Here is a 23668-nt window from a genome sequence, read left to right on the forward strand (position 1 = left end):
ACAACAAAAGCCCAGACTCATAGGACTTACTTTCTGGCCAGACAAGATAGAAAATAAGAAATATATAATTAATAAGTAAGTTGTATAATGTATTAGAACATAAGTTTTATGGGAAAAAAGAAAGAATGAGGAGGATTGGGATGGTTTGTTTCAATTTCAAATTGAGTGGCTGGTTGGCCCCATTTAGGTGAGATAAGGACAGACACTTCAAAGTGGAGAGGAAGGTTACTATTTGGATAAGTGAGGTGGACAAAGAAGAAAGCCCATGCAGAGGCCTTAAAGAGGGGTCAATCCATAGGACCCAAGGTGGTGAAGGTCTTGCACCCTGAAGATGTGTTCACAAAGTCCTTTGTAATAAAGAGCCAGAATGGTATTGCCCTTCTTCCCCAAAGCATAGAGTTTAGCAAAGGGAAAGTAAAGGAATTGCTTTCCCCTTGGGACGCATAGAGAATGTCCTCTATTGGGTACACATGAATTGGATAAGATATTATACTAAGTCTGTGTTTGAATCTCAGCAGTTTCCTTTCCCTCAAGCTGACAGTCAACTAGCTGCTAGAGCTGTTGCACAGTCCATCTCTTGTTTTGTTTATTGGAATGTTTGGTGTTTCTTAAATGTATTTTCATGTGCATTTTAATTGACTTGTTTTTCAAATAGAGGGAAAAAAAATTTCCGTGAGGCATTTGTCATTCCTTATTCAACAGGAACCTAGAGCAGCCTGGCACAGGAGTGAGTGGATAAATCCATCTGCAAGTTAATCTAGTGGAACACCACTGAACATGCTCATTTGACAAAAGTAATTAGAACAAGGGGGTGTATTCAGGCCTTTCCTTTACTGTCCTCTTCCTGCCCTTTTAAAATAGTGTGATTTGGAAAAATAACAACATCAACAAAAAATTCACTGCAATCAATAATTAACTCTTTATTGACAGACAGTTTTTAGAGATTAATTACTATTCAGTAATTACAGTGCATGCCCACACTAAAGATTTGAAAGAGTCGTAGCTTCTTTTGATGTAAGATAGATTCTCTAATGTGTGCTTTACTCCAGATTTTAAAATTGTTTTGGAATGTACTGATTTTTAGATTCTGCTAATACTTGTGAGATAGGCTGTTGTACTTTTTCTAAAAAAAAAATAAAATTCCATTTTTGTCCAGATGGTTTACTTTATTGTTTCCCAGAACTTGTTTTTGGGAGTCATAATCAAAGATAAATTTATTAATAATGTTAGGTAATAATATTAGAAAGGTCATAGAACTTAGCTAGTAAGTGGAATAAAGTTGCTAGATTTCTTTGTATAAATGGACAGATTGGATCATGATTTTTAGAAATATGTATGATTTGTGATTACTAATGATTAATCACATTTCTAGGAAATTAGTGTTTTCCCTTAAGTGTTCCTCCTACTATGCTTTTAACTTATATGAACATCTGCTTAACACTGTGTGCCAAAATCTACGGTTAATAATGTAAATTGCATAAACACCTTTTTCTAATTAGTAGAAATGTATTAGAGATAATGGAAAGTGAGGTAAATTTTACAGTATTTCATAATCAACTCATGTTAACACAATAGAGTGAAGAATTACAATGCTATCGATTTTAGTGTTGATATCAATAATAATAAAGACCCATCACACGTATTAACAGGGTTGTCCCATGTCATCTTCTGTTCAGAGATTTTCTGTGTATCTTTAGAATTAGGGAGAGGTGGGTATGGAGTTTGACCTATGCTCTATCTAAATCTGAGCCATATCTCATAACGAAGTTTTACCAAGGCTAGAACACTTAGCAGAAACTTAGCAATCTTAGAACCAAAGTTTAAATATGCTGCTTTAAAATGAGGTAGTTGATTTTTATTTATTTATTTGTTCACTTTTGAAGTCTTACTGAGTACTAGTCACTGTTCCAGGTGCAGAATGACTAGACGCCTAAATGTTTATGTTAGGAGACCAATCAATTCTCCGTTTCTGATAGTGTTTTTTACCTTCAGAACCATAATGCCTTTTCCACAATTTTCCATGGTCATTCATTCTGTAATCTTCTTTCATTTGTTTTAGAACCTAGTCTGTGCAAAGAATCTTTTAAATACAGTCAAAACCACACAGATAGAAACATAAGGTCTTTTTTCCATCATAGCTTTCAGTCTAGCAGGCAGAGTTGACAGACACTTGGGTACACCCTTCTGATCAAGGCGGCAGTGGTAGAAGAGAAAGTAAACAACCTGGTGTGGAATTGAAAAAAACAGAGAATTACTTCTCATTGGGATGATCTGGGAAGAATTCTTAGAGAAATGTTCTTAAATATTATCCACTTTTTCATTGTCTTCAGTATTTTGATAATATTCTTTCCACATTCCTATATTGCAGTATTACTAGCAGTGTATCTTGGTGTAGGAGAGTCCCTTGGACTGCAAGGAGATCCAACCAGTCCATTCTAAAGGAGATCAGTCCTGGGTGTTCATTGGAAGGACTGATGTTGAAGCTGAAACTCCGATACTTCGGCCACCTGATGCGAAGAGCTGACTCATTTGAAAAGACCCTGATCCTGGGAAAGATTGAAGGCAGGAGAAGAAGGGGATGACAGAGGATGAGATGGTTGGATGGCATCACTGACTCAATGGACATGGGTTTGAGTAAACTCCGGGAGTTGGTGATGGACAGGGAGGACTGGCATGCTGCAGTTCATGGAGTCACAAAGAGCTGGACACGACTGAGCGACTGAACTGAACTGATGAGGGTTTAAATGAATAGAATAGCCTTCTGTTTCAGGGGAAATGGATCTAGAGTCAACGTTTCCTCTTTCTTTTCCTTTTCCTACCAAACTCTCCACACACAGTTTTTATCCTTCCCTTGTCTCCCTCCTTGGCATCCTGGGGATTTTAATTCCATTCACCCTGAAAATGAAAGTCACTCAGTAGTGTTTGACTCTGTGATCCCATGGACTATACAGTCCATGGAATTCTCCAGGCCATAAAACTGGAGTGGGTAGCGTTTCCCTTCTCCAGGGGGTCTTCCCAACTTGGGGTTTGAACCCAGGTCTCCCACATTGCAGGTGGATTCTTTACCAGCCTAGCCACAAGGGAAGCCCATTCACCCTAGTGAGCCATTTTCTGAATAGTTGTCCTTGACCACCATCTAACCAAATAGAACCTTTAATCTTACTAATCCTGCTTAACCTGTGGGTTAGGAAACACTACTGATAACTCCTAGCTTTCTAAAATCCTGTTCTCTCTTAGGACAGTATCTTTCATATATTTTTTTCTTTTCTTTTGTTTAACAGGAGAGCTATTTTTCTTCTCTGATATAGTGTATTTTGGGAAGACAAAGGAGCCATGGTTAATCTTATTTTCTGTTATGCCAGCTTGCCAGGAACATAATAGATGCTTTATAAATACATGCAGATTCCTTTTGAGAGAATTTATATCAGTGGCACCCAGCAGTAGTTACTGCTTGTGGAATGAGTAAGGGATGTGGCTAGTGTTTCACTAATTTTTGTAAGAAATAACACTTTCTATCTTTTAAATCAAATTAACTTTGATTTCAAATTCACATTTCACCAGTCAGGTGGGAACTTAAATCTCAGTCATGATAGCATCCTCCAGGATCCTATAAGAACTGAGGGATATATAAAGGGATCCTATAAGAACTGATAGTTTTAGATACTATCCAGAAAATAGTGGTGGGACCTCTCTCTTTAGTTCATCTTTACCAGTGCTGATATATTTTCTTCCAAAATTACCATGGGTCTTTGAAACCCTGTGGTTCTTTGGCTCTTTGCCTTAAATAGGTTGGGTACAGGAATTTTTGCCAATGCTGAGGTCTTGAGTGTCACGGACTAGCATCCTTTTGCATACTTGGATCTTTTCACTGCTCCCTGTGGATGCTTTGAGGACCTTTGGCCCTTTCCTCATCTGAAATAAATTCTTCTTCCTGTGTGGCTGATCTCGATCCTGTTTCTCCTAGCTTGATGGAGCCAGCTTCCTAGAAAGACACAAACCTGGTAGCGCCAAGTCTGTGCATTCTGCATTTGTTGCTGTAACTGAAGGTTTCTCAATCTCAGCAGTGTTGGTATGTTAGGACTATGTAGTTCTTCGCTGTGACTGACTGCCCTATTTATTGTAGGAAGTTTAGCAATGTTGCTGATCTCTACCAAATTGATGCCAGAGCATCCCCCACTTGTGACAATCAAAAATGTCTCCAGACACTGCCAAATACCCCCTCAGGAGATAAAATCACCTTAGATTATGAGTCATTGTTTTAATTCAAATATACTGAGATATGAAACGCTCTATATAAGCTATACTATAATAAATATATAGGCAGGAGATATTAATTCTTCTTTAGAAAAAGAATGAGAAAAAATTAGTTGGATTAGTAGCCAAGTGGGGGATGGTGGTAATGACAAGGAAAGGAGCTGGCACTTACGTGTCAGCAAGATATTCCCACACTTTACTGCACATTGAGGAACTGTATAATGGGCATTCCCTGTTGGCCCAGCGGTTGAGTGCAGTTGCTAGAGCAGGGTGCACGGCTTCAGTCCCTGGCCCGCCTGCCAGGGGTGACTAAGCCCACGTGCCCTGCTGAGCCCACGTGCTACAACTGCTGAAGCCCTTGTGCCCTAGAACCTGGGCTCCACGAGGAAAGCTACCACAGTGAGACTCCTCACACCACAGTGAGACTCCTCACACCACAGTGAAGGGTAGCCCCTGCTCACCACAGCTATAGAAAGCCTGCAGGCAGCAACGAAGACTCAGCACAGCCAAAGATAAATAGATAAATAAAAAGAAACTCTATCTCAAGACTGCTTATTTATTAGGCCGAAGATTTGAGTTTTAAGCCCACATCCATCCAACTTCAGATTTCAAGTACTTTTCATGATACTATTCACTATTCTAGCTATGCAGTTTACTTTGCCAAATATTTTAGTGCATACTTATGAAGAGTGAATTCTTTGCCTTATTTTGTAATGTGGTATTTTGTTTTAGACACTAGGTTACAGGTATGAACATTTCACCGAAAATCAGTCAAAATGTGAAATGCCCATCAGTTCATTCAAATTTATGTAGCAGATGTATCTAGAGTTCTTAAAGGTTATGACTTTATAGACTGTCTGCATAAAAAACATCAGGGTTAACTCAAAACACATGCTGTTTACTATTTTGCTAAACTCTGTTTTTTTTTAATTTTTATTTTAAGGACAAGTAAGGCAACTGAATAGAACATAAGAGAATTATGTGAGCAAAGGTGGGAGTGGAGGACTTCTCAAGAGACAGAGTGTGTCACTGCAAGTTTGTATAAGGCAGATGCCACAAACATAGAGGATGAATGAAGAGAAATGAATCTATAGATAGCTGGGTATTTGTAGTGGGGTTTTCTTACACTGTTTTACTTGATTCTTTAAGCCATTGGAGAGCGATTGACGGATTTCAAGCAGTAGAATTTCATGAACAGATTTGTGTTTTAGGGGAAAAAATATTCTGTTTTAATATGTACAGTGGATCTGAGTGAGCGTAAGTCTCTGAAAGAAAAAAGTTAAGATGTTGTTGGTGTAATCCAATCAGGAAAATTGAGGTCTTGCACTAAAATCATGACAGTGTTGGCTTTTATTTACTCATTTACATTTTTAATTTTTTTCCCCTAACTCACAAGGTCTTAAACTTAAATGTGCATCAAATCACCTGTTAAAATTTAGGTTTTCATACATCAAGTTTAGATGAGACCCAAGGTTCTGCATTTCTTAGAAGCTTCCAGATGGTGTCAGTGCTTCTAGTTCATAGACAGTATTGTGGGTAGCAAGGTTCTAAATGGCATCTACTGTGCTGGAGACTGGAAGGATAAGGTAGTGGCACATAGCGCTCAACATGTGATCCCAGGTGACTGCAATATAGATGTTCCAGTTCTGTCAGTATGAGACGGTTTGTCTGCCTCTTCATCTTCATCTCTCTCAATGTTGGTTTTACTTTCTGGCTTCACAGAGCTTCCTTATGCAGCTCTGGGAGCTCATCCTCCTTGGTTCAAGTTTGGTAGAAATGAATTACTTGCCTGATTTCCAGCAGTCTCAGTGGAAAGTCTTATGGTGTTGCGCTGGCTCCAGTTAAGTCAGACATCTGCCTCTGAACTCATCAGTGAGTCAGGAGGATTCTGATGTTCCAGTTAGCCTGGCCAGAGTCTGTCCATTTCCAGAATCAATAGCAGAATCAATTCCATGTGAAGTGCTTGGACTGATAATGGGAAAAATGTGTCATTCCCAAGGAAACATCAGGATATGTAAGTGAAGTGAAAGTCACTCAGTCGTGTCCCCATGGACTGTACCTGCCAGGCTCCTCTCTCCATGTAATTCTCTGGGCGAGAATACTGGAGTGGGTAGCCATTCCCTTCTCCAGGGGATCTTCCCAACCCAGAAAGCGAACCAGTGTCTCCTGCATTGCAGGCAGATTCTTCACCAGCTGAGCAACGGAAACTGAAACGGTAGTTAGATTTCTCCTGTGTTTGGTGAGTGAATGTCTACCAGAGGTTTCCAAATGTTCTTGATTTCTTAGGAATTTATTCCTGGAGCTCAAGTTCAAAAGAAATACCTAACAGTTCATTTATTTGGTAGTTAGATCCTAATAACTTAATAAAGATTTATGTTCTAACAACTTACTAGAGTTTTGTTGATTAAGCAGTTAAGTCTATACAACTTAATAAGATTTGTGTCCTAACCATTAAGTAGCTGTTTGATAAAAATAGTATATATATATATATATATATATATATATATATATATACACACTGCCTCCAATGTGGGAGACCTGGGCTCGATCCCTGGGTTGGGAAGATCCCCTGGAGAAGGGAATGGCAACCCACTCCAGTATCCTTGCCTGGAGAATCCCATGGACTAAGAAGCCTGGTGGGCTACAGTCCACAGGGTTGCAAAGAGTCGGACATGACTAAACACAGACATGACATATATATATATATTTTTTTTAATGACAGTTTGTTCCATTCTTAACTCACCACAGTACCTTTTTAAGGGGACATATGTACCTGGTGGGGTCCATACAGTTTCTTGACCTCAGATTCAGATTGGATACTGCCACCTTCACTTCCTAGTCAACATTGATTTTTGTGCAGTAATTGCTTTTTTTTTTTCTAAAAAAAGTGAAAGTGTTAGTTGCTTAATCGTATCCGTCTCTTTTTGATTGACCCCCTAGACTGTAGCCTGCCAGGCTACTCTGTACATGGAATTCTCCAGGCAGTGGGTAGAGTGGATTGCCATTTCATTCCCCAGGGAATGGGTCTTCCTGACCCAGGGATTGAACCCCGGTCTTCTGTATTGCAGGCAGATTCTTTACCAAAATAGCAACTTCTAAATCCCAGCCTTATAAAAATATGTCATCAAAAGGAATGTATCAAGAATATGAACACATACTTCTTGAACTGTGAACTACTATGAGCTAATTCTTGATGCAGTCTCCAGAGATGTTAAGTATCACAGTGTCACTCTAGAGATAAAATATCATGACAGCGGCTACAAATTCCCTAAGTTGCCATAGTGCACAGTCTGGGGACCATGGCCTTAGAAATTTCACCTTTGAAAGGAAATTAGACATCTTTGAAAGGAAATTAGACATCTGTGTAGAAATGGAGGATCAAATGTTGACTGTTGGGCTGTGTAGATAAGAGTTCTGGACTGGTGGACAGTCTCAGCAGAGAGATCCAGTTCCTTCTGCATTTTGAACTGAGTAGCTCCAAGATGGTGGGACACAGCTCTCCCATCTCTTCAAGGGTAAAGTAACGTATGCCTCCTCAGCTACCACACAGCGTCACTCTAAACGGTTATTTTGATCTAATGAGAGTCCTGAATCTAATTGATGTCCTCCACAGACTAGATCATGGCAATATTTGCATTTTATCTTGCTTTCGTATTTAAACTGCACCAATAGTGATGCTTTTGTTTCCTAAGTTTGGAATTGTTTGGATATTGGCTGAAATGACTGGGAGGTGAGCATCATGTATTTTTCATTCAGAGTGCGAACCCTCTGAAGTGTTAGACTTTGTTCTTTTCAGCTTAACCATGTCTGTAACATGGATTAACTAATAAGGAATGAGTAGGACTGCTTCTGATCTTGATTATTTTTTAGAGTAGTTGATAGAGTATTTTCTCATTGATTATGCTTTTCTCCTAGATCGTTTGTTGTTTTAACAGGGTAGGTCAGTATCTTCCAAACTGATTTTTTAAACTTAAAATATAATCTGGAATCACCAGATTTCACATAGCATGTGCAAGTTTCATTTTGCTGGAATTGGTAACCTTTATTTATTTTTTTAAGTTTGTATTTTATGTTGGAGTATAACTGATTAACAGTGTTGATGCTTTCGAACTGTGGTGTTGGAGAAGACTCTTGAGAGTCCCTTGGACTGCAAGGAGATCCAACCAGTCCATTCTGAAGGAGATCAGCCCTGGGATTTCTTTGGAGGGAATGATGCTGAAGCTGAAACTCCAGTACTTTGGCCACCTCATGCGAAGAGTTGACTCATTGGAAAAGACTCTGATGCTGGGAGAGATTGGGGGCAGGAGGAGAAGGGGACGACAGAGGATGAGATGGCTGGATGGCATCACTGACTCGATGGACGTGAATCTGAGTGAACTCCGGGAGTTGGTGATGGACAGGGAGGCCTGGCGTGCTGCAGTTCATGGGGTTGCAAAGAGTCGGACATGACTGAGCAACTGAACTGAACTGAACTGAATAGTTTCAAGTGGACAGCAAAGGGCTAGAGTCAGTAATCTTTATATGTCCCTAGTTCGTGTATGAGCTATAATGGATCATCATTCTATCATCATTACATCACTGGAGCTCATCTTATAATGTTGCTCCTCATCTCATGAAACTGTCACTTCTACTGATTGTGCAGAATACTGTTTCAATTTCTCCCCATAGTCCAGAAAGTAAAATATATTGAAAATATTAGATACATCACTGTTAAGTGAATATTTGATTTTTTAATTAAAAAGCAAATACTACTAATAGATATTGTTTCTAAAGAAACACTGCATTTTCTCTTTGAATATATAAATAACTTCAAATTTATTCATAAAAACAACATAATGTTAGACTGCTTATATTTTCTTTCCTTTTACATTTTGAATTGAAGTATAGTTTAGGGCTTCCCTGGTGGCTCAGAGGTTAAAGCGTCTGCCTGCAATGCAGGAGACCTGGGTTTGATCCCTGGGTCAGGAAGATCCCCTGGAGAAGGAAATGGAAACCCACTCCAATATTCTTGCCTGGAGAATCCCATGGATGGAGGAGCCTGGTGGGCTACAGTCCACGGGGTTGCAAAGAGTCGGACACGACTGAGCGACTTCACTCCTCACTTCACTCACTCACTTAGTGTTGTATAGGTTCTACTTTTAATATTTTTTAATAAAGCAAATGAAATATTTGAATAGTAGCACAATATTGTAACTTTTTACAGCAATAGACTTTGAAACTCAACATTCTTTTACATGTTCATGTTTTGAGGTTTGATATAGTTTGTTTCTCAAATGGCATAAGTGTGGCTTTGCCATGAATCCCCAATGGCTCAGCCAGGTAAAGTACCCACCTGCACTACAGGAGATGTAGGAGACGCAGGTTTGATCCCTGGGTTGGGAAGATCCCTTGGAGGAGGGCATCGCAACCCCTTCCAGTATTCTTGCTTGGGAAATGCCATGGAAGAGGATCCTGGTGGGCTACAGTCCAAAGAACTACATAGTTGGACAGGACTAAGTGACTAAGCAGACACACATGACATGCTTTTTTTTACTCTATGATATTTTATAAAATATGTTAGTAATGAGCTCTGCGTGTCTTTATCACATCATATAAGCAGTCATGCTTGAGTGAGGTATTGAACAATACTTCTTCCCAGGCAGCAGAGTTTGTTTGTGATCCCAAGTATCAACAGAGTTCCCTAAATTATAATACAGTTTGTGCTGTGATGATGTCTTCCCAATAGGGACCTTTAATAGCTTCTCTTAGCTCTTGTCTCAGCATTTATTTATTCATGATTGGCATGTGACAGTTACATTCTTGGGTTTCATTTGTGTTTTTTTTTTATCATGCAGATATTCGAATGTCTTTTATAGATCGAGAATGACAGTGCATCTGTTGCCTGTTGAATAGACTCTTGCTCTAGGCTGGCAAAATGTCACTGCTGTATGCCTCTGTGTATGTGATTTTTCTTTTGTACAGTCATTTTTCTCTTAGCACTCCAATGATTGAGTGAACGACTGTGTGATAGCAATACTTAATGTGTCACTTACTGAACTTCAAATCATCACCATAGCTCAGTGCATAACTCTACTCGTGGTTGGCTGATCCCGTCACTCTTGCGGCTTGTGCGGAGTAGAAGCTATTTCTCACCTCTTATTCCTTCTTATATTTTATGCCCATGTTTTAACGGGCATTTTGTATATGTCTGGTGTTTATTATTAAGAGTTAAGATTTTTGTTTCATCCAGATTAATACAAGCTAAAAAATAGAACACTTTGTTAATGCATATTAAATATTAATCACCAAGGTTAGAGATTTTGGACTTGTATATCAGATTGTGTAAACACTACTATCTTGACTGTTGGAAAGGAAAAGTTAATTTGGATCTTCAAATTTACTAATTCTCAAAGCATATTAATTTCATAGTAGACTATCAGCCTTTCAAGAAATATTTGATTCAATAAATAAATTTATATAATATAAAAAAATATGTTGTAAAGACCTTTATGAAAACTGATGTTGTATAATTAGGAGATATCTTTTGAATGTAGAAGTGGACCAGGGAGACGCATCAGATGAGTTCTCAGAGTATATCTCATCTTGCCTTTGTTCTAAATTAGAGCCTATTTTTGACTAGAGGTGTTGTAGTAGGAAAAATAGACTTCTCTTGGCGCAGATTTGAGGTGCGCTTGCAGCAGATGTAAAATTATATGCCTTCTGACAGAGGATTAACCCCGGCAAAGGTAAAACTTTAGGCTTTTGTGAAAATTAAGGTTTTAACTTTATATATAAAAAACCCTCTATTTTAAAGCATGATGAAATTGTAGAATTAATGTGTAACTTGAATATTTTATTTAGAACTTAAAGGTGATACTTTCAATAGACATTTAAAAAAAAACAAGTATAATGATAAAATTAAGCTTGTGATAATTGTTAGTTGCTCAGTCTTGTCAGACTCTTTGGGACCTTATGGAATATAGCCCACCAGGGTCCTCTGTCCAAGGAATTCTCCAGGCAAAAATACTGGAGTGGGTTGCTGTTACCTTTTCCAGGGGATCTTCCCAGCCCAGGGACTGAACCTGTGTCTCCTGGATTGCAGGCAGATTCTTTACTGGCTGAGCCACCAAATGAGGGTCGCTAAGCTTAATAAGACTTTCAACTGTATCTATGTATACTGTATTATTATTATTATTATTTTACAAATTGTGTAACTACAAAGGCAGGACCCCATGAAAATAATGCACAACATTTAATAATAACAAAAAGCATTTTTATTGAGAGCAGGCACTTGCATCATTTATTACGTCGTATACAAAATATCTTACAAACCTTTATTATTGACTTTTTTGCTTTGCATTGGGAGAGCAGCTCAGGTAAGCCCATCAGAACCTTATGGCCTGAATGCAGCTGCAAATAGTGTCTCTTACAAGAGAGTGCAGCTGGTTTCCCAGTCTTTCTTGTGCCAGACAAGGAAGTAACTTTCCTTAGAAAAGAGGATTACAGTCATATCCTCCAATGAGGAAACTAAAACCAGATTTCTTTTTAGAGTTTGCAGTGGGGATTCTGAAGGAACATTGCACTGAACTTTAGTTTATTCTAAACTCAAGTTACTAAAATTTTGGTAACTCTGCACGTTCAACTTCCGAAGTGGATGGGACCACGGAATAATGTGTACTTTGGGTAACTTAACAGTGATCCTGTTCCTTGCATAGGATTAAATGGTTAGTTCTTCTAAAACTAGCAGAAACTGCAAAGAAAAGTGAGCACTACATTAGCAGCTACTCAAATATCCTCTGAAATGTTTCTTTAATTTTGTAATGAACTTTTGCATTTGTCTTCAAATGAAATACCAGGCAAGCATTATTTTCTCATTTTTGTATATGGTGTAAAAGCATTTAATGCTAAATTAAGATGAAAAGGTAGTGTTTTACCTTCCCTTTCTGGAAAAAAAAATCAAATATTTATTAACTGCTTTCTATTGTTGTCTTTCTCTTTAGAAAGTAATTTGTGGTCAGTGGAGCCCAGTGGGGAAGCTCCTTTTCCTCCAGATGGCTGTGACATTTGAGAAAACCTTGGAGGATTAAAGGCACTCCAGTGAGTGCTCAAAGTCCTGACACAACTTGACAATCCTAATGTGGGTCCTGAACTGATTGGATGACCAAAGGCACCAAATTCTCATCCAACTGTGCAATCACCATGCACACTTTTAAGGGCATGAAACTTATTCCAAAGTTTTGGTTTGGTGACTGTTTTAAACAAAAGCAAATAAACCTTTTATTTCTGGCATGTACTTGGAAGGGCTCTTGGAGGTACCTTGAATGGCTTAAAAAAAATGGGGATACTTTTGCATGAATGAGCACAGCATGCTATAAATGTCTTTACTCTTTATTAAGTAGGGTTTGCAAACAATCTAAATGGTTAAATGGTAGAGGAAACTATAGAAATTGATCTTGGTGAGCAAAGCCTACCAAATCTAATTATATATTGTCACCATCTGCTGAAATATGATAATAGACTTAAGACAATTGCTGTCAGGATTTCAAAAGAAAAAACTTTGAAAAAAATTGCACGTGTAGTGTGTGTGTGTGTTTTTGTGTCTGTGTGTGTGTGTGAAAAAGGAGAGAATCACAAGAGCAAGAGAGAATACCATCTTATGTGTCCTTTCTTTTCCTCATTTGTCAGCTATTGTTTAAAATGATAGGAAGGACATTTTCCTAATTTTTGAGTTGATTAAAGTTATCAAATTTTGGTAAGGTGATTTTATTGGTTTGGAATTTTAATTATATCCACGCAGCTTCCAAAATTACCATGGCAACAGGTGTGTAATTATCAGCATTGCACATAGCTTCAATGTGTAACGCATTTCTTCCGGCTGAATGAATATTAAATCATACTGGCTAACACCTCTGCTAGTAAAGAGAGAAAGCTTTGGCTATGGCCTGTAAATTGATCCTGCTTCTATAGATTTCTTTTACTATGAAGCTATTGAATGGGGTAATTTGTGCCTTTGAGGGTTTTCTGAATTTGTTAGATCTTGACAGAAAGCTAGTTTTATTTCATTTAAGTGACGTGTTTAATTACTACTTACATTTCCCTTTGTAGAATTCTCTCCAAAAATTGCTGCTGTTGTTTTTGGCTGCATGATGTGTGTTCATGACAGATGACTTTTTTTTTAAAGGCATTTTCTTAAGATACCTTGTGTTCTAATTGCTGCTGTGTCTAACACATTCAGGTGGTCTTTGTATGAAGCACATTTGGAGTGAAATCTTTGAATTAAAACATAAATACAGTCTTCTAATACACATTGGCTCTAAGAAGATAGTATAGTCCATGATACTTAGTGAAGTCTGAACTTCAGATTGTTTCTAATATTCCAGGTGATCCTTTCAGACTCACTCCCACCTGTAAATACGCAAAGGAGTGAATGATCATCTATATTAGATATTATCTTTTATGTATCTCTGATTGTTTTAAAACTCAGAATCTCCCTTAAATATCTAATGAAAGAGATAACAATTTACTTTCATTATTACTATTATTGTGACTTATTTGACTGATAGAAGTGAGGCTTTTTAGGGACTAGCATTATTGAGAAGTCTATTTATGTTTAAAATACACAGACTAGGTCATGCTATAAATGATATTATTAAATAGGAATCCAGCTAAATGATTACAAAATTTTATGAATCTTTTCACTATTCATTCTTTGTGTTAATGGACATTTTATTCTGGAATGACATTCAGTAACTTGAGATCATTAAATGAAACAGACATGAGTTAATCTGTGTTAGAACAGAAGCTAGCATAAGAAGATACATTCAAAACTTCTAGACGCTTGGATTTCTGAGATAGGTGATTCTCTTAAAGATTAGAGAAAGGCTCTATATGTCTGCTCTACTACGCCCTCTCCATCCCAGCCAAATATCCCATGATATGTTATCATTTAAGCATCATCAACTTCAATTTGTGTTTCCTTTTCAAGCTAAAGTTGAGGTTACTACTGGTACCAGATTGGATCGCCTACTTATATATTGGTCCATCATAAAACATAGTGTAACAGACTGTATTCATAGTATGAATGGACAACTAAGAAAGAGGTGAATCCTTTACTCATGCAGATAGGTTAGCATTCCTGAAGTAGTGTCCATGACATTGAAAACCATTCAAAGAACATGGACAATATACTGGTTTTTCCTAGATTGGTTTCTCTAATATTTCTGTCTTTATTATTTACTCTAGCTCATATTTAAGCTGTATGATTTCTTTAAAGAAAGGATAAACACTCCCCCCCCACCACACACACAACACTCAGTGTATTTCTGTGGACTCCCCTTTAATGGAGCCCTGCCAGCATTAGCCATTGTTTCAGTTGCTGGTGGCTGTTCAACTGTGCAAGGTTGCCTGGAAACGCTCCTTCTTCAAGGCAAAGCTCTCCAGCCACTTTCCATACCTCCCAGTCCAAGGCTTAAAGACTCAGGAAATGCAGCCACTAGTGTTTCTTTTTGAAATCTCCTTAGTAAAATAATCATCTCATAAATGTAGAAAATAGGAAAACAGCTTCAGAGTCTATGGGGCATGCATGTTTAAAACAAAACAAAAAACTTTCAAAAAATTTTAAAAGTGTTACAAGTTAAATTGAAAATTTTAAGTGAGCTTGATATAAAGATTTATTAAACAAGTGTTTTGTAATGTGTAATGTTATTTGAAAATATTTAAAATTAACATCTACTTCAGTCTCTCAGTCTGGAAGTTTGGTTCTTCTTACATCAAGGTTGCATTGTATTCCCATGGCCCCTTTAAATTGGAAAAGTTTGAAAGTCAGATACCTTGATTTTGAACTCTATGTTCTTATTGTGTTTTAAAATAAGTAACATTATTAGATAACAAGTTGTGATCATTATTTGCTTTTTTTCTTTGATTCAATCTTGACTTAGAAATCTGCAATGACTTAGAAATCTGGTGTTCTCATTGTTATCAGGGTGGGAGTCTGATTTTCATGTGAATTTGAATTGGTAAGGCAAGTGGAGTATCAAAATAAGCTTATCATGGTGATTTTGAAATAATTTTCAAGGCAAAGATGAGAGAAAGAGTTCAAGTATTTGCTCTGAATGAGACAATCTGTCTCCAAAGTGCTTTACATATATTATCTCCCCCAGTCCTAGGAAAGGCCCTGTAACGTGGGTAGTTTTGTCCCTGTTTTACAAACTGAGAAACTCAAGCTTTTGGAGGTTAATTAAAATCAGATTTCTCCCAGTCATTTTTAATTCCAGAGGATATACATTCCTACTACACCTCTAACATCCTCAGTAATATGGCAAGAGATGATATCTCTGATAGCATATAAAGTAATCACGTTGAGAATCAGTCAGTTCAGTTCAGTCACTCCGTTGTGTCTGACTCTTTGCGACTCCATAGACTGAAGCACACCAGGCTTCCCTGTCCTTCACCAACTCCCAGAACTTACTCAAACTCATGTCCATCGAGTCGGTGATGCCATCCATACAACCGTGTCATCCTCTGTCTTCCCTTTCTCCCACCCTCAATCTTGCCCAGCATCAGGGTCTTTTCCAATGAGTCAGTTCTTCACATCAGGTGGCCAAAGTACTGGAGCTTCAGCTTCAGCATCAGTCCTTCCAGTGAATATTCAGGACTGATCTCCTTTAGGATGGACTGGTTGGATCTCCTTGAGGATAGATAAGCATAACTGCCAAGGATTGGGTTGTTCACATCAATAATGTACTAAAGAATAATATATACACAATGTGATAAGCCACCACCAACACAATTAGAGTACCGTTAAAGTTTCTGCAAAATTGGGTCCTGCCTTTTGAGCTCTTAACAGAAATAGATAAGGATTAATAGGTATTCTGATAATGCCATAGAAACCAGGAAAAGTACTCTGGACCTTTGAGGATCGTTATGTGCCAAACCCCTGGTAAGAGATGTGACAATAAGTTAAAATGTTGACTCTGCCCCCGTGGAACTCCTACCTGTGAAAATCACGACTGTACAGAGTCATTATATCCACTGTGGTGATTGTGAAGGCAGAGTAGAATGTGCTATGGGTGCATGGCATCACTGAAGAGCACTTTTAGGGTCTGGAAGGATGTGTTCACCCAGGAGGGAAGAAGGAAGGGTGTTTCAGGCTGGTGCAGAGGTGAAGGTGGGTTGGTGAGCAGCTCCACGTGGCCCACAAAGAATGTGTTTTGGTGAGTCAGGAGAGGGTTCTAGTTAAGTCGGTGGAGTCAATATCACAAAGTCCCTTACATGACATCCTTAAAAATTTGCATGCCACCTTACTGGGTAAGGAGGGTATCTGATAGATTAGTTATCAATTATTGGCAAAACATACAGATTCACACTTGGGAAAGATTGTATTTGTGATTCTCAAGAGAATATGGTAAAGGGAGAGAGATGAGAACGATAATATAGGTAAGGATATTACTTTCGTCTAAAACCATAAGCTCTAGGCAACCAGTGCCCAGGGCTTGAACAAAGCATATGAATAAGACTGAAGAAGAGAGACTCAGAAATCTGGAATCAGTGTCATTCGTGTATTTTGTTTTTTAATCTGCACATCGTACTTTTCTTTTGGGTATATACTTAAGAATGGAACTGCTGGATCATACGGGCACTTCTATGTTTAACATTTTAACAAAACTCCAAACTCATTGTCTTTTGTAATAAGGAAATGAGAAAGGACTTTCTAGTGCTAATAAAATACACACATTTTTCTCTAAAACAAACAAAATATCTTCAGAACCCAGTGTTTACTACAGAAAGCATTCAGCTTTTATTTATTTATTTATTATAATTTTTTTTAATAAATGTGAATGCACTGGTCTGTCTAGTCAAGGCTGTGGGTTTTCCAGTGGTCATGTATGGATGTGAGAGTTGGACTGTGAAGAAAGCTGAGCACTGAAGAATTGATGCTTTTGAACTGTGGTGTTGGAGAAGACTCTTGGGAGTCCCTTGGACTGCAAGGAGATCCAACCAGTCCATTCTGAAGGAGATCAGCCCTGGGATTTCTTTGGAAGGAATGATGCTGAAGCTGAAACTCCAGTACTTTGGCCACCTCATGCGAAGAGTTGACTCATTGGAAAAGACTCTGATGCTGGGAGGGATTGGGGGCAGGAGGAGAAGGGGACGACCCAGGATGAGATGGCTGGATGGCATCACTGACGCGATGGACGTAGTCTGAGTGAACTCCGGGAGTTGGTGATGGACAGGGAGGCCTGGCGTGCTGCGGTTCATGGGGTTGCAAAGAGTCGGACACGACTGAGTGACTGAACTGAACTGAACTGAACTGAATGCACTGGTGGCGGCAGTAAGGAGAAGTCAGCTGTGACATGCCTGGCAGTTAGCTCTCCTCATGTGTAACAGACCTACAAAGTCTTCGAGCAGGAAGTAGACTGAATGTGGTAGGATGGAAATGGCTTGATGGAAGGGTTAGTGAAATAAGATGGCTCTTCCTAAGAGCAGGACTGCACTTCAGAGAGGCTGTGAAGATGAGATAAGCTCTGAGGGAAAAGAGTGTTCCATGAGCAGCACAGTGAAGGAAAACTGTAATACTTGGGTGTGGAAAGGAATGAAAGAGTCTTCATTTTCTCCTCTAGCTCTGGTCCTCTGACTGTACTCTGCTCATCCCCTGCCTTCACTTAAGTCAAACTCCACTGAAAGGAAAATTGCATTAAGGCTTTGCTTTCTCTCTGAATTAAGTTCTTCTACTAAAACAACAACTATGAGTTGAATACCTGTGAGTTTTATTCTTCCTCCATTGAGATGAATAGCTCACACATTAGTGAGAGTATCAGAGGTGTCTGAAAGTAGGAGGAAAAGTCTCACCTTTGGGCTCTGTCTTCCTCCTTAGAACTTCTAATTGTTTCATCATTTCATTTCATCCCAGACAAACCAGGAGGGCTTTAATATGAGGAGAGACTCAGGCTGCCAAATTATGAATATAACTACCTTTTGGCAAGTTATTTTTTTTAAAGGAAAGAGAGAGGAAAGAAGGGAGAGAATGTACCATCAATGAAAATAAATCCTCAAATGTTTAATGTTCTGTGATCTTCAGTAGCTTGTCTAAACTCTCGGTACCTCAGGACCCTTTTTTTATAATATAGGGATACTGCTTTTATTCCTATTTTGTGAAATAAACTTTTTCTACTCAGTCTGAATCTCTCAGTGTGAAAATACTTTATAAATTTTAATGTTCTGAGCAAATAAGTTTTCTTTATACAGTGAATCGTTAAGGATAATAACTTATACTTTGTCATCTACTTTACAGGAAACATAGTGTCTCAAAGTACTAGGAGAAGTCAACAAAATTGTTGTAAAAATTGTGTAAATTGTGATAAGTTAAAACCAAGATTTATAGAATAGGTAAGTTAAATTTGTGGATACAATTTACTAGGAACTGTGCATGGTAAATACTATGCCCTTAGAAGCAATCATAATTGTAAGGGTTGATTTTTTTTAAAATAGATACTATTTATTGAATGCTTAATAGGAGCTAGTCACTGTTGAAAACACATTGCATGTATGAACTCTAATTTTTACAGTCACCCTTTGGGCTATCTTTCCCATTTTATAAACAAAATATTGAGAGGTAGTTTAAGAAACTTGTCTAACATTCAACAGCTATTACTTACTATGTAAAAATGAATCTATATTCTCATTTTGTATCAGCTAAAGATCTCAATAATTACTAATCAGACTTGATTAACAAATGATAATCACATGTTCAATATTTGACTTTTTATTTACCTTAGGAGGATATTCTTATTTTTTTACAGATTATTATTTATTTTACCTACAGTATTCATTACTTTAAAGGCTTCCTATGTGAGTAGTTTTCAAACTGTGCTTCAAAGATTTCCAAGAATTTCACGAAGACTATCCCATCCTTTTAATTCATATTCGCTCTAGGTGGATCTATTTTATATGTTAATATTACGTTCATTATTAGAGTCTCCCTTCCTTCTGTCTTCTTTCCTTCCTTTCTGTCTCCCTCCATTTTTCCCTCACCCTCCTTCTTTCCATCCATCCATCAATTCATGCATCCATGCATCCCTATTTATCTATATATATAAATATTCAGTCAACCAACCAACCAACCAATCAACTATCAAATATGTATCGGACTCTCAATATATATAAAACACTGTGTTACTAACAGTTACATTCTTAAAAAAAAAATCTTAAAAGTTTTTTTCTAATTTTCAGAAACCACAGACAGTGAATTTGAAACACAATTTTGTTTAATTTCACATGAAATATTTTGAAAAATATTATTTATATATTACATGTTATCCTTTTTATTAGAATCAAAGATGTTCTCTTAAGAGGGAGGCATGTAAGTTGTGTCCAGCTTTAAGGAATTACATAGACCTTGGGTGTGGGAATGCAGATGTACTTTCCTGTATATAAAATGTTTACTTTTCCTTTTTAATAAAATGTTTGCTTTTCCTTTTTAATTTTTTATGAACTTCAAGCCGAGAGGGGTGAAGTTTTTACAAACATGAGGCCTTGATGGTTTGATCGACATGATCTTGGCTCACAACTAATCAATCTGAATTGACATGTGGTAATAAGGTCATTGTTCAGAATGGAAAAACAGAGATTGTTTCTGAAAAGGGGAAAAAAATCAATGAACTTTATTTTTACCCTTGAATATCTAAAGTACTTAGTATTAGAAACAATAAAACCCCAATTGGAGAATAAGACATTTAAAATTTTAGACTACAGAATCTTTCTAGAGCTCGTGCAAATCGATTCATTGATGTCAACTGTATTATTAAATCCAAATTTATAAAGCAAACATGTTAGCTAAAAAGTATCAGTGGGTTAAAAACTTTGGTCTTTCCTGATTGAATGTATAGCACATTAAAATGCAGGACTTAATTTTAATAGATCGTATGTACCTTTAAAGATTTTTACAATAGAAAAACATTTTTTGAGTATGAAATTTAGATATCGCTAAATCTTTTTTTCTTGATGTATATTCAGAATGATTTTCAGTTTTGACTCAAAACACAGCAGTCATGATTTTTTGTGTGTGTTCTTTCTTGTCTCTTTTTTCTTTCCATTGCTGCTGTACTGCATTAAGAAAGAAATATTGAGTGAGACTGGTTTTTCCTGATTAAAAATGCTTTCCAAGGGGAAGCCTAATTAGAGTATGCTTCTCCCCTCACTACAGACTCCTCTCCACTCTAGAAGACAACTTCCCTGAGGTAGGGAGAGGGCCTGAAGGTATACTTAGTGAGATTAAAAAGCAAAATCAAAGAATATACTGATTTCTCTTCAAGATTTAAGGGCATGTGTGCTTGGTCATGTCCAACTCTTTGTGACCCCATGGACTGTAGCTGGCCAGGCTTCTCTGTCCATGGAATTTTCTAGGAAAGAATAGTAGAGTGGGTTGCCATTTCCTATTCCAGAATATCTTCCCTGAACTGTCTTGTTAAAGGTGGTTCTATTCACCTGACTTAAAACTTGCGGTGGGGTCTGGAATCCAGGATTGGTGGGTGATTGCAGGCAGAGAGGAGAGGAACAAGATTACAAAATCTCAAGGGAATGAAATAGGGGTATCGGATGCTTGAACAGTTGTGGGCTGTGATAGAGTACCTTTCCTGGATCCTGAGGATTTGAGGGTAAAAAGAGGAATAGCTTGTTTTGCACGATTTAATATTATCATCAGATTTACAGATTATCCTAATTTTGATGTGAGCTGTATGCATTTCAGTTAAATTAATTTTTATATTCTGAGAATGTTATGGTTTATTTCTTAGTATTTTGTTTTTGTAAAATTTTGTGTATTTTTAAATCCCCATCAATTCATACATTCTCTTAAAAACAGATACTTTTATATCTAAAGCTATATGTAGAATACCTGTGCACAAATATGTTTTTCCTGCAACATAATCCTGACGATTTGGTTTATCTGTTTAATTTTTATAAATTTATTTATATTAACCACACACTTCTGTTATGGAACTTAAATATTGACAGTGTTCTTTCTTAATATTAAAGTGTTTCCTCCAAGAATTTATTTTCTAAGAGGAATATTTTATTTAAAAGGGAAGTTTAATGTTTAGAAATTGCCTTGGGACTTGGTCTGTAGGTTAAGTACACCTTCAAATACTGAAAAAATAACAGCACGTATGGTAGATCAAACCTTGATAACAAAATCAATAAAATAAAAATAAACCTTAGAACTAGGTTCAGCTTCAGATGTCTAAATAAAAATATGCTATTTAGTGGGTAACTTACAGTGAATCTCAAAAAAATATAGAGTGAATAATCATAACATTAAAATAAGAGAATATAGATATTTGGAATTCATGTCATTTTCTTAATTTGAAACATGTGTATAATCTTTAACATATGCAGTAAAAAAATAAAATTATGATTAAGCCATTTTGAATGCCATTTTGAAAACAGAAGAAAACAAAAATATATCACTGATAGCTTACTAATAAATGATAGTATTGTGTCTTCCTTACCATAATTATTTCTACAGACAAGAAGAATAACTTGGAGATAATTTTTGTGTTTACTTTTGCTTGTTTCTGTCCTTGGGTTTCCTTTCTGTCCCATGGTGATATGTAAAAGTAGGACACCTGTTTTCCACTGGGTTTTCAGTTTGGGTAGATTCTTACAGCACAGCAATATATTCTTAATCAGAGTTCTTTTGGAAATCTGTGGGAAGTTAATGATAGCAATAATAATATTTAAAGCTGCAGTCAATAAAATGAAACATCTTCCACAAAGACTGTGTCCCTCAGTCTTTGTGAAAATAAGAAAGAAATCTATGAAGAGATACACAAACTTCCTGTGCTGTCTTAAAGCTTTATGAATAAGGAAATCAGCTCACTTCCATAAGCATCCAGAAAGGGAATATTTCAACATAAATCCTGATCAATAAAATCTAGGTAGCATGTATTTTCTAACAACAACAAATTACAAGAGAACAGATCATTATAGAGTAATGTTTTTAATGAGCCAAAATATTTCTGTCTTTGAAAAGATTGCTGATTAAATTGGAAAAGGCAGAGGAAAAACCGTATTTGCTTGAAAACTTGCAAAAGTATTTTGAGTTTGTGTTTCCTTCTTTCTAGTTTAAGTTAGCAATAAGGAAGTTATTGTGTATGTCAGAAGATCAGATCAGAAAAGCCATCTTCCATTGATTTTTCAACTTGTAAGGAATGAGGAAGGGAAAGTTGATCTTTGCTCTCATTCATCAGGGTGTTATGCTGGTCAGCTTGTATACAAATGATTTATTCTGAAAGCAGACTTTACACTTAGAGAAATTCCAGGATGGAGCACTAGTGCCCCATGGAGTGTTTGCAAATGCAGTAATGCCTCAGGGAAGCCAGCTTCATGTGTCTTGCCCACCTGCACTTAAGCTTGTTATCAGTGTTCATTTTTAATAATGATTCAAATAATTGAAACATAAAGGATCTGCATTTCAGGATAGCTGGAATATTCATGCTAACTCTCCACTGCAAAGATGAAAAGAAACCTTAAGTGTCCAGTTTATGATGTTATCAGATAATTAGAAATAAGAAAATGTAAAAAAATTCTTAAACCAAGTTGTATAACCTAAAATTCAGACAGTATCCGTCTTATTAAAATTTGCCTTCTAGTTTCCAGTTTTCTTTAATTTTATGCTTAATATCATAACTGCCATTTAGTGTAATTACATTTCAAATTGTTTCATGTAAGGCATTTTTCTATTCTGAAGGTTATTTTGAGAAAAACTTGAACTTCATTTTATCTCACTCACATATGTAAATTAGCCAAAGCAAGCAAATAACTTCTGTGAGGAGCCAGGTGTTTTCAATGATTTAATAACTGATTCCAGACTATGACTTTTATAGCCCAAATACTCTAAAGTTTTAAAATAAACTTTCAGGCAGTGAATTGAGGTACTGGGAGGTCACAAAATCGAACTGTTAATTGTGATGTTCCTTCTGGTTTACATCCTAACTATAGAGAATTTCTAAGAGTTGTTCTCAGTATTGCACTTAATTTACTCTTTATATAGCATGTTTCACTTACATATGTATGTAATTGTATATTTTCTTTACTAAATGAAATTGTCCTCCATAGAGTTATATTTCACATTCTCCACAGTCTATTCCAGGTGAAGTGCTAGTCGTAGTGAAGTTTCCAAATTTAATTCTTGCTGCTTCATACCACTCAGTTAACTAAAGTTTGTTCTTCTGAGTGATGATTCTCAAATTATTCAACAGCAGGTTCATCATGGGATATCAACTATTCGGAACGTATATTTGTACATCCTATATGTACATCCTATATTGTAACATCTGTTATTTCGAACATCCCTGTATTAGTTAAGAATGATTCATGTAACACAGCAAATAATTGCTGGGTCTTAACTGTTTGTATTTGTATAAGAAAAGTCAAGAGG

At 36.9% G+C, this 23668-nt stretch overlaps 1 protein-coding gene across 4 annotated transcripts in view; it reads left to right on the forward strand.

Moving 5' to 3' along the window:
• Positions 1 to 23668, forward strand: part of SLIT2 (slit guidance ligand 2) — a 403430-nt gene that overhangs the window by 102480 nt on the left and 277282 nt on the right. The gene's annotated exons all lie outside the window — the stretch shown is intronic.

Source organism: Ovis aries, chromosome 6 (genome assembly GCF_016772045.2).
Source record: "Ovis aries strain OAR_USU_Benz2616 breed Rambouillet chromosome 6, ARS-UI_Ramb_v3.0, whole genome shotgun sequence".
NCBI classification, from domain to species: Eukaryota; Metazoa; Chordata; class Mammalia; order Artiodactyla; family Bovidae; genus Ovis; species Ovis aries.